We start from the raw sequence: 5,740 nt of genomic DNA, 5'->3' as shown, positions 1-5,740 counted from the left end.
TTGGAGGCAGTTCAAGACTCTAAACTAAAAAATCATATTTTGGTGGAAAGACCATGAGCATCTGTTTCAACTCCAAGACTGGCCCCTCTCCATTGATGTTGCTGATCCGATTTCTTTTGTCAAACTGTGGTGTAAGTCTCAACTGTGGCCCCTAGAAGGAAAGCTCCCAGTTGTTCAATGGCATCTCACCCTTGGGGATGTACCTGAGTTATCTTTTGCTGGGTAACAAATTATCACAAATTTAGTGGCTTAAAACAACAACAAATTTATTATCTCATGGTTTCTATGCTTCAGAAGTCTGGGTGAAGCTTACCTGAGTCATCTGCTTGGGGTTTCACTAGGTTGAAATCAAGGTGTCCACAGGACTGCAATCTTTTCTGAAGCTTGGAGTTCTCTACCAAGCTCACTAGTTGTTGGCAGAATTTAGTTCCTTGTGATTGTAGGACTTAAATCTTCATTTTCTTACTGGTTGTTGATTGGGGATTACTCTCAGCTCCTAGAGGTCACTCTCGGGTCCTTGCCACATGGCCCTTTCCATAGGCAGTTCATAACATGATGTTTTACTTCGATAAGGCCAAAAAAGAGCACCTGCTTGGCCCTCTGTCTCTCTGACTCTCTCCCTCTCTCATTTTTAACTTTTTATTTGGAAATAACTATAAAATTGCAGGAAGTTGTAAATATAGTACAGAGAAGACCCATGTTTCCTTATCCTGTGTTCTTCAGTGATTACATCTTATTTAATTATAGTATAATATGCAGATGGTGACGGCAGCCATGAAATTAAAAGATGCTTACTCCTTGGAAGGAAAGTTATGACCAACCTAGATAGCATATTGAAAAGCAGAGACATTACTTTGCCAACAAAGGTCCATCTAGTCAAGGCTATGGTTTTTCCAGTGGTCATGTATGGATGTGAGAGTTGGACTGTAAAGAAAGCTGAGCGCCGAAGAATTGATGCTTTTGAACTGTGGTGTTGGAGAAGACTCTTGAGAGTCCCTTAGACTGCAAGGAGATCCAACCAGTCCATTCTAAAGGAGATCAGCCCTGGGTGTTCTTTGGAAGGAATGATGCTAAAGCTGAAACTCCAGTACTTTGGCCACCTCATGGGAAGAGTTGACTCATTGGAAAAGACTCTGTGATGCTTGGAGGGATTGGGGGCAGGAGGAGAAGGGGACGACAGAGGATGAGATGGCTGGATGGCATCACTGACTCGATGGATGTAAGTTTGAGTGAACTCCGGGAGTTGGTGATGGACAGGGAGGCCTGGGGTGCTGTGATTCATGGGATCGCAAAGAGTCGGACACGACTGAGCGACTGAACTGAACTGAACTGACTGATCCAATCCAGGCAACTGACGTTGGTGCGATGTATGCAGTATTCTTGCCTGGAGAATCCCAGGGACAGAGGAGTCTAGTGGGCTGCCGTCTACGGGGTTGCACAAAGTCAGACACGACTGAAGTAACTTAGCAGCAGCAGCAGCATGCATATAGTTCTGTGCAATTGTATTGCATGTACAAATTTGTGTAACCACCACTGCAGTCAAGTTTCAGAACCATTTCATCCTTTCAAAAGTCTCCCTCCTACTACTCTTTTATGGTCACTCCCACCCCCTCCCTCCCACCATCTCTAACTCCTGGCAACTATTAATGTGCTCCCCAAATCTATAATTCTGTCATGTTGAGAATGTTATATAACATACAGAATGTGACTTTTTGAGACCCTTGGCTTTTTTTTTCACTCAGCAAAATACACTTGCAATCCACCTAAGCTTTTGAGTGTATCAGTTGGTTTGTCCCTTTTTATAGCTGAGTAGTATTCCATGTTCTGGATGTACGACAGTTTGTTTACTCACTCATTCGTGAGGGACATCTTGGTTGTTTTCAGTTCTGGTTGTTACAAATAAAGCTGATATGAACAACTGTGTGCAAATTTTTGTGTCAACATAGGTTTTCATTTTCCTGGGATAAACATAAGAGTACAGTTGCTGAGCTACTTGGTAAGTGTATGTATAGTTTTTAAAGAAATTACCATACTCTTTTCCCAAGGTGGCTATATTATCTTACATTTCTACCAGGAGTGTATGAGTGATCCAGTTTTTCACCTCCTCACCAGCATTTGGTGTTGTCACTTTAAAAAAAAAGTTTATTTTAGCTTTTTGGATGCTGCTGCTGCTGCTAAGTCGCTTCAGTGGTGTCCCACTCTGCGTGACCCTATGGACAGCAGCCCACCAGGCTCCTCCATCCACAGGATTCTCTAGGCAAGAACACTGGAGTGGGTTGCCATTTCCTTCTCCAATGCATGACAGTGAATAGTGAAAGTGAAGTCACTCAGTCGTATCCAACTCTTAGCAACCCCATGGACTGCAGCCTACCAGGCTCCTCCATCCATGGGATTTTCCAGGCAAGAGTACTGGAGTGGGTTGCCATTGCCTTCTCCAGCCTTTTGGATAGGTGACTTTAATCCCGTTACGACTAATGATGTTGAACATTTTTTCATTTACTTATTTACTATCTCCATATTCTCTTCAGTGTATCTTCATGCTGCTACTGCTGCTAAGTCGCTTCAGTCGTGTCCGACTCTGTGCAACCCCATAGACGGCAGCCCACCAAGCTCCCCCATCCCTGGGATTCTCTAGGCAAGAATACTGGAGTGGGTTGCCATTTCCTTCTCCAATGCATGAAAGTGAAAAGTCAAAGTGAAGTTGCTCAGTCGTGTCCGACTCTTAGTGACCCCGTGAACTGCAGCCTACCAAGCTCCTCCGTCCATGGGATTTTCCAGGCAAGAGTACTGGAGTGGGGTGCCATTGCCTTCTCCGCATGTATCTTCATACTTTTTGCTTATTTTCTAATTGGATTAGATAGCTTTTTACCACTGAGTTTTGAGAGTTCATTCATGATACTTGTCGTTTATCGTATACATGTTTGCAAATATTTTTTCCTAGTCTGTAGCTTTCTTTTCTGTCTTGTAACAAATCTTTCACAGAGAAAAAGTTTTTAATCTTGATGACATCAAATATATTCATTTTTTCTTTTATGGATCACTCTTTTTGTATCAAACCTAAGAACACGTTATCAATTCCTAGGTTCCAAAGATTTTTTTCCTATGTTTTCTTCTAAAATTGTTATAGTTTTACATTTTATATTTAAATCTATGATCTACTTTGAGTTAATTTTTATATGAGGTACAAAGTTTACACGAAGTTTAATTTTTTTTTTCCTGCCTATGGATATCCAAATGCAGCAGCATTGTTTGTTGAAAACAATTCTTGTCTCTTTTCAGGGCTCACCTGATTCAGTTGACATTCAGAATAATCTCTTTTTTGATTAACTCAAAATCAACTGATTACGGACTTTAATTACATCTGGAACATCCATTTTGAAATGTGGTAGCATAGCCCATCATATTTAATACTCCTACCTACACTCAAGGGGAGGAGGTTATATAAGGATATGGATCACTGGAAGGGTCATCCTACAAGTCTTTTTGTCACAGGCTGGGAACATCCATTCACACCCATTTTTTTTTTCTCCCTGGGTTTGAGAAAGACTACCTAGCCTTGGTGTCTTGTCTAGGTGAGGTATGGTTGGTCTGGGAAGTTCCATAGGGAGTTGAAGTTAGGTAAGGGTGCATGTATGAATGCCAAGCCCCAAGCCAAATATGATTTGGTTGTTTCTTCCAAGAGTCAGGGCCGGGTGCTTTCACTCTGCACTAAATAACTATGATGGGGACGTGAAACATGGGGTGGGAGAAGAGCACTATTACGTGAGCTTTTTTCCTTGAAAATAGACTTCAGATTAGCCAATGCAGAGCAGAAGCTTTCCCTAGGCCCAATTAACATAGGAAATGCCCATTCTCTTGCAATCTATTTTCTAACCTTTACCAGAGTCAGTATTCTGTCTCTGATCTATTCAGCTAATGAATGTTCTAGTCAGCTAATCATCAGTGTTTGAGGCCCAAAGGTTAAACTTCTTTTAGCTCTGACTTCTTTTAGCCATGGAACTCCTTTTGTACCTTTGTACTTCTCTTGAAGACATCTATCACATCTCTTATTTCTGAAAGAATCAGGTCTTCAGAAGGGAATGCTCAATTGGAGCCTTGTGGTAAAAGCTTCAACAGCTCCTCTGAAACTGCACACCAGCCCTTAATGTAGGGGGACTCGGTTGACTCTCTGACCTTTCAATGCAAGGTGATGTGGTGAAATCAGGTCACAATAGTGTTCTTTCAAGCTGGGGCACACCAAGAAATTGTAAGGAATAAGTGGCAAATAAGGCTGAGAAAAATTTAAGAAAAAAGATGCATTTAGAAATATAAAAGGAAGGCCATTAGAAGAAACCCACTTGAAATGAGTGAGATCCAAAACCTATTTGTTAATCAGTCCTTCATGAAGCCAAAAACAAACAAACAAAGCAAAACTTAAAGCAAGATGAGCTAGAAGAATCACAGAAGTCTCATCTGGTTGCAAATAGTCTTTTATTCTCCCACCCCCATACTGCTCTGAACTTTCTTCCTTACCCAGCCCATCATTCCCTATATGAATGGCATCTCTGGAGCTGAGCAGTGTGGCAGCCGTGATTCCAATGTGTGCTCTACAAATACCTCTCTAAGGTAAGCAAGTTCCTCTACATGCTCAGCCTCTTCTCAGTGTGCACCCTGGACCTCCTGCACTAACTCCTAAAACCAGGTTCTTTGTGGGCACAATACTTTCTCTACAACTCAGCTCCACCTCCCACATCCCACCAGTGCACTGCCTCAAAGTAGGATCAGCATCCCCTAAATCCCTGCAGCTGTTCCCAGACCACTGCTCCCCACTATTGTGTAAAACCACTTTCTCCTTCAATACTCTTTCCATCTGGTATTATATCACCCTCTATCCTCCTCCTTCCACCATCACTGTCATCTACTCTCCCACATTCTTAGAGGATTTTGGTTCCCTCTGGTTTATATACCCCTTTCCTATTTCAACTGCTGTTGTCCACTGGCTGATTTCAAAATGCATGCAGATGATTCCACCCATTTCTATAGCCCAGTGGTTCTCAACCTGAAATCACTTGGAAAACTTAAAAAAATACTTATGCTTAGGACCAACTCAAACCAATTGCATCTGAATGTCTGTGGATGTTAGCATAGATTTCTTTAAAGCTCCCAGGTGATTCTAGTGTGTCAAGATTGCAATGAACATTAAGATTTCCATTACAAGCTGGAACAAGGACTATTGTCCTGGCCTCACAGATCCTTGACATCCTCAATTCTAATGACTTTCATTTCCACTAAACTTCAGAAAACCAACTTCATGGTCATATCCTGACCTTTGTATCACCTAGAATCTCATTACTTCTGAATTCTGTCATCCCAAGAGTCCCACTACAATCTTCTAGCTCTCATACTTCCCTACTTGCATACCTCTTTTATCTCATTATAACTTCACACCCTTAACCCCATCATTCTCCTAATTTATTAGCAATCCTCCATCCTTGCTTCTTTTCCTATACATTCTGGCTTCTGTGGTTGACCATTCTGACCAGTATAACTTTACCCCCCAAGCTCTCTTACCTATCTATCACACTTATCTTGCAAATCCCCAAACCCTGATTCAACTGAAAAATCTGCCTCCTCTGTTCTTCTGCCAGAACTTCTAGAGAAGAATTGGATGCCCGTCAAATGGATACCACTACAAATGTGTGATTTCTAACTTTAGTTGTTTTCTGAACACTGTTGATCCTTTTATTTCTATTCAGCTCTC

This window comes from Bos grunniens, chromosome X (genome assembly GCF_055505025.1).
Source record: "Bos grunniens cultivar Pamir isolate PY7600 chromosome X, Bosgru_T2T1.0, whole genome shotgun sequence".
In the NCBI taxonomy this organism is placed as follows: Eukaryota; Metazoa; Chordata; class Mammalia; order Artiodactyla; family Bovidae; genus Bos; species Bos grunniens.
The sequence above is the reverse complement of the archived record's forward strand: the minus strand, read 5'-3'. Positions refer to the sequence as shown.